General features: G+C 37.7%; 1 pseudogene; it reads left to right on the plus strand.

The window, feature by feature from the left end:
• Positions 1-1142: 1142 nt before the first annotated feature.
• Positions 1143-8860, plus strand: LOC126080801 (putative olfactory receptor 5AK3; annotated as a pseudogene).
• Positions 8861-9633: the final 773 nt, after the last annotated feature.

A 9633-nucleotide genomic window follows, 5' to 3' on the forward strand; every position in this document is an offset into this window, starting at 1 on the left:
CATGCTTTAAAACCCTATGCCCATAGTCCTAGAAAGAAAATCAAGGAAACAGCCATTTAATAATTCATGATGGCCACTGAGATGTCACCAAATACTAAAGAAAGAGGACTAAACAGATGAATTTAGGACAATGTTTTGGTGTTCAACAAGACTCCCTACCAGGACTCCTACTGCCTGGGGTAGAAAGGATGTCAATCCTGTGGAATCACTTGGCAGTTGAGTTTAATCAAGATGCAGACACAGCTCTCTGAATTTATGGTCTGGAACTGACCGTAAGTTAAGAAAGTGAGGCATGGAGTTAACCAGATAGAAAGACATGTAAGTGCCATTGGGACAGAGCTTCGGTTGTGAGTCCTGGCTGTCTCAGGCCCCAGGTAGTCCCTGAAGTATGTGCCAATGATGTTAGCCACAGCAGTAAAAAAGGGACACCCAGATTTGGAAAAGCTCCTGATGCTGTATTGGTTAAGAGCTCAGCTGCTAACCAAAAGGTAAGCAGTTCAATCCACCAGCCACTCCTTGGAAACCCTATGGGGCAGTCCTACTCTATCCTACAGGGTCACTATGAGTTGGAATCAATTCGACAGCCAAGGGTTGGTTTGTTTGTTTTTCCTAACAATAATAATACCTTTCATGGCAAATCCCTCCCCAGTTCAAAGGCGTGTGCATGTGTTTCCCTCACTCACACTTTTAACACCACTGAGGCAGCCATGTCTCCTGTCTTTAGCCCGATTTTACATGCAAGAAGCTGAGGTTTAGAGTAAGTGGAATATCAAGCATTGAAAAGCAAGTTTTCAGAATCCAAGGCCTTCCCCATGCAAGGACAGAGGGTCCCTAAGCTCATGTAAGTAAACAAGACACAAAGTCCCTAAAGGATAGAAACTTAAAATCAAAAAAAAAAGGCCTTAGCAGGGGATCTCAAATCTACACATTCACTCAACCCCCAGAGTCTGAGATTCTTATGAGAACAGGTCCTAATCCCACAGCTCTCAAGAATAAACCCCCATTTGTGCAAATACAATAATATCACCCATGAGTCTGCAGCAGATACGGAAAGGGATATTCTAACATAAATACGATTTCAAAACGGTAACTCCTACTGTATTCTTTCTACATAGGCACACAATACTATAGCACCTGAACTAAAAACCCAAGTCTTTAGATCAGCGCTTCACCTCCAAAAACCAGAGTGGAACCAGAGTAGCAGGATCAGCTTGCTAATGGGGTGAGTTGTGAGTACTTCGACCAATCAGCACTTAAAACAATGCCTTGAACGTTGTCCATAGTGAATAAAAGTCTGTCTCGTCTTGTTTACCAGCTAACACTTTGGAAAGAGAAAAGTCAGATCTAGGCCCAAAGTATGCTTTAGTTAAGAATATCTCTGAAACGGCTGCAGGAAAGTTCGGTAATACTTGAATGTAGAAACTGCTGCTAATTACAGCAATACTAACTTAATCGTATATAAATATGATTCTCTTTTGACTCTCACCCTGTCATGGATTGAATCGTGTCCCCCCAAAATATGTGCCAACTTGGTTAGGCCATGATTCCCAGTATTGTGTGGTTGTCCTCCATTTTGTGATTGTAATTTTACGTTAAAGAGGATTAGGGTGGAATTGTAACACCCTTACTAAGGTCACATCCCTGAGCCACTGTAAAGGGAGTTTCCCTAGAGTGTGGCCTGTACCACCTTTTATTTTACAAGAGGTAAAAGGAAAGGGAAGCAATCAGAGAGTTGGGACCTCATACTACGAATAAAGCAGGGCCGGGAGTAGAACGCAATCTTTGAACCCAGGGTCCCTGTGCAGAGAAGCTTCTAACGTGGGGGAGATTGACAAGAAGGCCAACAGAGAGAGAAAGCCTTCCCTTGGAGCTCACGCCCCGAATTGGACATTTTTCCTATTTTACTGTGAAGAAATAAATTTCTCTTTCTTAAAGCCATCCACTTGTGGTATTTCTGTTTTAGCAGCACTAGATGACTAAGACACACTCCTAGCTTATGGGGCACCCTCACCATGCTTTTGCTCGTTTCTTCCTCTGCTTGGAGTTGCCTTCCCTGGAAGTACCGATCGCCACCTGGTGCAATCCCAAACATATTTCTGAAACCAAATGTGAAGAGTACTTATTTCAGGAAAGGTTTCTAGATCCCCTAACCAGGTGAGATCTTTCCCTAAATTAATCAAAAAGTATTTGTTATACATTTCCCTTTGGACAATACCAAATACTTCCCTCAGGGTCTTTCGTGACAGAAACCTTGCTCAACCTACCACCTTAAAGATTGTCAACCTAAACCCTTCCAGTGGTGCCAAAAAAGAAAGGCCTCCACAAAAACCCTAGTGATGAGCTTCTATAAAGATTACAGCCAAGAAAACCCTATGGAGCACAGTCCTACTCCGTAACACATGGGGTCACCAAGACTCGGAATCGATTCAATGGATACAGGTTTGGTTTTGGACATATTCACTGTGATTTTTATCACATGCAATCATATTAAATGTCTTGAGAGCTGTGAATGTAACTTCCATTATAAACCCAAAGTCTCTGCTCAGAAATTTCAACATATGCGATTTTTTCTTTAGAAATGAATCGATACTTTTTAATTCCATACCCTGTTTATTTACCATCTTGTAAAATAGTGTGCCTTTAATTTAATAAAACTGATTGCTTTTGTTGAGCTTCGTTGAATTTTGGGACTGTTTTCATTGTCCAAGGCATCTGAACTCAGATCAAAATGAATGTAGTCCTTCAATGTGGACTCCTGAGGATACTCACATTTGTTTCTATAATACTGATGAAAACATTTCAGGAACTACTTCAGTGGACTGACTGTCTCCTCACTCTTATGAACAAATCAATCTCATTGGCTCCTTTTGTCAACTGAAATGCTGCAGTTCTAAACACCAAGAGATGAATATGAATCTCGAATTTCACGGTAATGTTATTTCATGGAATATGACCCCTAAATGCAAACAAGTTCATCTAGAACTCAGCCAGAAAATGGCAATATGGTCCAGTGCTACAATTAAAAGTGGCAGTGTTTTGGTGAGTGGCATCTGGGCTCTTAAATGCTAGTAAGCGGGCATCTAAGATGCATCAATTTGTCTCAACCCACCTGGAGAAAAGGAGAATGAAGAACACCAACAACACAAGGTAAATATGAGCCCAAAAGACAGAAAGGGCCACATAAACCAGAAACTACATCAGCCTGAGACCAGAAACGCTAGATAATGCGCTGCCAACACCCATGACTGTCTTGACAGGGAACACAACAGAGAATCCCTGATGGAGCAGGAGAACAGGGGGATACAGACCTCAAATTCTCATAAAAAGACCAGACTTAATGGTCTGACTGAGACTAGAAGGACCCCGGATGTCATGGTCCCCAGATGCTCTGTTAGCCCAAGACTGGAACCCTTCCAAAGGCAACTCTTCAAACAGGGATTGGACTGGCCTATACGACAGAAAAAATACTGGTGAGGAGTGAGCTTCTTGCCTCAAGTAGACACAGGAGACTATGTAGGCAGCTCCTGTCTGGAGCAGAGATGAGAAAGCAGAGAGGGACAGGAGCTGATTGAATGGTCACAGGAAATACAGGGTGGAGAGGAGGCTTGTGCTGTCTCATTAGGGGGAGAGCAGCTAGGAGTACACAGCCAGGTGTGTATAAGTTTTTCTATGAGAGACTGACTCGATTTGCAAACTTTCACTTAAAGCACAATACAAAAAAAAAAGTATAAAAATATTTTTTTTTTTTTAAAGTGGCAGCTGAGAAATGTTGTTAACTGGCCTCTAGTGTCCCAAACTGTGCACCCCTGCTCATGGCAATTCCATGCACAACAGAATGAAACTCTGCCTGGTCCTATGCCATCCTCTTGATTAATTGTAGATCAGACCCCTGAGAGATAGTATGTCTATAAACTGCGTTTAAAGGCAATTTAAGGGATTAAAATACATTCTATAAATATTTAATAGTTACAAAAAGTCATATGGAATATGCAATGAACGCTAGTAACTACCAAATTATTGAGGATGTAAAATATCGATACATTTGAAGTCTCAGAATTACATCGTACTGTAATCGGTCAATTAGCTCTTTTCCTCTACATTATGTTTTAAGATTTGGATTGAGAAATGTAGCTTTAGTAAATACATTTTCACTGCTACATAATGCTCTGTTCTTTTATATGCCATAATTTCTTTAATCATTATTTGGTTGTTTATAATTTCGGCTCAACGGCACTGGGTTTTATGATTTTTCCTATTATATAAAGTGAATTGATCTCTGCTTTTCAAAATTCAATTAGAAATTTTCTGTACTTTAATGAGGAGTTTATTCCATTTACATTTATTACCATTACTAAAAAACACACGTGGAATTATTTTTGCCACCTCATTTGTGATAGCTATCATTCTTGTTTTTTTCCGCTTTTCTTTTTATACAGTTTTCTACCTCCATTTCATTTCATTGATTTTAAAAATTCTGTATTTTCTCTAAACTTAAAACTAAATACACTTCATTTTTATTCTTCTTACAGTTATTGAAAACATGCACCATCTACATGAGAGTCTGAAGAATTTTAGAGAGCTTTAAATGTAATGAACTCCTCAATCTACTCTATTAGTGTCATCTGATATTTTTATTTTCTTTATCATTCCCCCTGGTAGAACTTTGGTTAAAAACTTGGCTGCTAACCAAGAGATTGTAGGTTGGAACCCACCCAGCAGCCTCCAAGGAAGAAAGACCTGGCGCTCTGCTTCCTCAGAGATTACAGCCAAGAAAACCCTACGGGGCAGCTCTACTCTGTCATATGGGGTTGCGATGAATTAAAAATCAATTCAACGGCACCTAACAGCGACAACGAGGAAAATATTATTAGTATTTTTCCTGCCTGTCTTTACTCCAATTTATCCACTTGTTCACCTATTTCTAAGCTCACTATTTCTTCTTGTTTCTCAGACTTTTTTTAGAGATGGTATTTCTTTCTTTTGAACAGCGACTTTAAAAACATCTTCAGTTCACACCCTTTGATGATAAACTCTGTATTTATTTTTGCATTAAAATATTTTATTTTTTACTCATGTTATTCATTAGTTCTTACTTTAAAAAATGTAAAAACTTTATAAAAATTAAATCATAATACTGGTGTATATTTCACTTAGATTCACCAATTCTTCTTCCTGCCATAGGGCTTTATCACTATATAAACAGATTTACATATTTAGCATACCTCCTATGAACAAAATCACCTTTATAAAATTTTCACTTCAAAGGCATTTAATATTCATTAATAAATGATCTGATATATATTCACTATTCAGATTCTCTCTCTTTTCCCAACAATATCTTTTATAGCTGTTTTCTTTATTTCAGGTTCAGGATCTAACTAAGGATTACGTATTTAATTTAGCTGTAATGTTTTCCTGGTCTTTTTCAATCTAGGGAAGCTCCCTGTTCTTTTTTTTTTTTTTTTTTTTTTTTTGCCTCTTTGGTTGTTGTTGTCTTTATGAAATTAATATTGTTGAAGTGTCTAAGTCAGTTGATTCGTGAATTTCCCATCATGTGGGCTATTCAGATTGTTTCCTCATCACTAGATTCAAGATAAGTAGTTTTGGCAACTAAATAACATAAGTTTGAACAATTGTTTATGTAGGTACAACTACAGGCTTAGGTTGTTTTCTCTAAGCCCCCCGAGGATTTTATTCTACTCTATTCTGGCCTTCACTACAGCTTTTGAGAAGTCTACTTTTCAGGCTTCCATCATGCCTTTCTCTCTGGCTACTTCTATGATCTTCTCTTTGCCTTTCTTGTTTTGCTTTTTTTCACGAATAATATTTCAAAATGTGGACAATTTTAATTGCTTCTGCTTGACATTCTTCATGATTTCCGTTTTTTTGTTCTCTTGGCAGTTGTTAAAACCTCCGACCTGAATGTTTCCTAAAGCGTGTCCTCTCTTTCTGAAATGCTAATTTAATGCATTCTATTCTAACGTTCATGTTTCTTAACCTTCATAGTTTCCATCTCATTATCATTCTGTCCTATATTCTGGAGAATTTGTTCATATATTCTTCCAGCTCATCAGTTCTTATTTGCAACTAATCTATTATTTAGCCCATCTATAGTCTTTTGTGGAAAACCCTGGTGGCATAGTGGTTAAGTGCTCTGGCTGCTAACCAAAAGGTTGGCAGTTTGAATCCACCAGGAGCTCTTTTGAAACTATTTGGGGTACTTCTACTCTATGGCTTAGGGTCACTATGAGTCAGAATCAACCAGAGGGCAAAGAGTTTAGTTTTTTGTGTGCTTTTGGTTTTCTTCATAGTCCTTTGTTTTAATGATTTTTATTTCCCCTAGGAAATCTATTACATTATTTCATAAATTGGTTTGGTAATCTTTGGTAATATTTTGTTCCTTGCTCTTATTTTAAATTGTTTAAATTCTTGAAATAATATAAATCTGGTTATTTTATATTAAACAAACAAAAACCCAAACCCGTTGCCATCAAGTCAATCCTGACTCATACTGACCCTAGAGGATAGGGTAGAACTGCCCCGTAGAGTTTCCAGGAAGTGCCTGGTGGATTGGAACTGCCAACCTTTTGGTTAGCAGCCGCAACACTTAACCACTACGCCAATAGCGTTTCCAGTGACCCTATAACTACGCCACTAGGTACCTGATAATTCTAATACCTCAAATTCTATGTTGTTCAATTCTGCTATTTGTCATTTCTGCTATCTTTTGCTAAGGATGACTTCTCTTTTATTATTTTTTTTTTTCGGCATTGTAAGAGTTTTTATTGATTTGATCGGTGGGGCTTCTGAAGAACTTGGATTATTGGTGTGCTCTATTACAAGCCCTTTTTTTATTCCTGCCAGATAGCCTAAGGTGCTTACAACCCAGGACAATTTTTTGTTAATTTCTCAGCTCAATAATGCAAATATAAACTCCAAATCTATATGAATTTCTGGTGGTACTTATAAATTTTCAGGTGGAATTTTTTGTTTGTTTGGTTTTTTTACCAACTGAGTAGCTATTTTCACTTATGGACCAAGACTTCTTTATTGAAATGGTAACTTTCAAGGGCTCACACTATCTTTTTGGGTCCATCTACCCTGTGCATAATGTCTCATCCACCACTTACCATTTTAAACCAAAGGTCAGTTTCCTGCGATGGTAAAAGTCTTTGGAGCAGCCCAAACATCATCATGACTACCACTCTGGTTTGCAGATTCCTTTTCAATCTTCAGATAGCAGGCATTTCCTTTACTTGCTTGAGAGTGTGAAATAACTTTAAAATGATCTTTCTTAAATTTTATCCATCACTCCCAGGGTTTTTACAGGCCACTTTTACTCACTAATGTCTATATTATACATCCTGGTACAGATGTTTGAAGAGATTTTCAAAAATCCACCCTGCATGCATACTTGTTTTCTGTTATATGTTAGAAAAAATACTACAAAGATACTGTGAAGCCTTGCAACACATGTGAACCGTGAAAATATCATATGTGAAATTATATGCTACTAATATCAACTTGTTGGTCCAGAATTAAATAACAAATATATGAGAAAAACTATTTGTTGTTGAAAATGGTACATAATCATATATGAATATTACTTTGCGTACATATATATATATATACATATTTAGAGTAGTTGGAAAGTATGTTAATCCATGTTTTTTAGAACCACATTTATTAGGACTCAGTTTTCTCCCATGACAATCTTCTTCACTTTGAGTGTAAATCGATGGCTCAAATACAGCTGTTTCCTTGTTGGTTTCTTTTAAAAGAAATAGAATAAGTACTTGTAAAGCAATAAACCTTTTTGTGGTTTGCATGAAAATTCTACTAAAAAAAGTGACTGCTTTTATTTTAAGAAGTCACAAAGATTTCCCTTCTTTTCTTGGTCCTTCTCCTTATCCTTCCTAGACTACTAGTAGCCATGACACAACAAAATGCCACTGAAGTATCTGAATTCTTCCTACTGGGATTTGGTGGCCAACACAAGTTTCGGTATGTCCTCTTCATTGTATTTCTAGTGATCTATGTGACCTCCATGGTGGGTAATATTGGGATGATCTTACTCATTAAGACAGATTCCAGACTTCAAACACCCATGTACTTCTTCCTACGACATTTGGCTTTTGTTGATATCTGCTATACTTCTGCCATTACTCCCAAGATGCTTCAAAACTTCATAGTAGAAAATAAATCAATATCATTTGTGGGATGTGTAATACAATTATTGGTTTATGCAACATTTGCAACTACTGACTGTTACCTCCTGGCTACTATGGCAGTGGACCGATATGTAGCCATCTGTAATCCACTTCGCTATCCCATTGTCATGTCTCGAACACTCTGCATCCAATTGGTAGTTGGCTCATATGTCGTGGGCTCTATAAATGCCTCAGTGCACACAGCATTTACATTTTCACTGTCTTTCTGCAAGTCCAACATCATCAATCATTTTTGCTGTGATATTCTCTCAGTTCTCTCCCTTTCTTGCTCCAGTATCAACATCAACATCATGCTACTTCGTGTCTTTGTGGGATTTAACTTGACATTCACTGTGATGGTCGTCATCTTCTCCTACACCTATATCATCAGGGCCATCCTAAAGATGTCTTCTACCGCTGGGAGGAAAAAAGCCTTCTCCACGTGTGCCTCCCACCTGACAGCAGTCACCATTTTCTAGGGAACCCTCTCCTACATGTACTTACAGCCCCACTCTAATAATTCTGAGGAAAATATGAAAGTGGCTTCCACCTCGCATGGCATTGTAATCCCCATGTTGAACCCCCTGATCTACAGCTTGAGAAATAAGGAGGTAAAAGAAGCTCTAAAAGTGATGGGAAAAAAGTTCTAGACTGGGCTGAAATTATTAACTCAAATTATTAAAATTCAGCACAACAAAGCATTCGGCAGAGACATTTTACAAACCTGTTATCATCTCAAATTAGTGTTATCTCTTTCAATACATAAGATCTTAGAATATGTGAAAAATAGTAAGAACATCTCCTGTGTCTAATTTTTCCTGTTATATAGTTTGAGAAACATATCTCACACTATCCATCATGAAAGACTTTATCAAGATTATTTGTAATACTAGGGAGTATTTAATCATTTGAAGTATATTTCAAATATGTTCTTAAGACTGGAAAGAACCCTTGTTTGTATATAATCAATATTGAAATTAAAGTTTATTCTTTTCCATTTGTTTAAACAAATTCCATGAGTTGTCTACAATGAGCCACTCCATTAATTTTTTTCCAATTACTGTCCAAAACCGGATATAAAATAAACATATTGCTTTAAAAAGCATCTTATGACTCAGGCTATCCTTTTTACCTAATATCCCCATATTAGTGACATTCCCTAGCATTTGAAAACATTTATCTCTGTCATCAACTAACCTCTTTACTCTGATGGAAACCCTGGTGGCATAGTGGTTAAGTGCTATGGCTACTAATCAAGAGGTCAGCAGTTCGAATCCACCAGGCGCTCCTTGGACACTCTAAGGTGCAGTTCTACTCTGTCCTAGAAGGTTGCTACGAGTCAGAATCGACTCGACGGCATTGGGTTTGGTTTTTTGTTTTTACTCTGAATACACTCTTTTTTACTTAGGGGAAAGGAACTCTT

The sequence above is a fragment of the Elephas maximus genome, chromosome 7, assembly GCF_024166365.1.
Source record: "Elephas maximus indicus isolate mEleMax1 chromosome 7, mEleMax1 primary haplotype, whole genome shotgun sequence".
Classification (NCBI taxonomy): Eukaryota; Metazoa; Chordata; class Mammalia; order Proboscidea; family Elephantidae; genus Elephas; species Elephas maximus.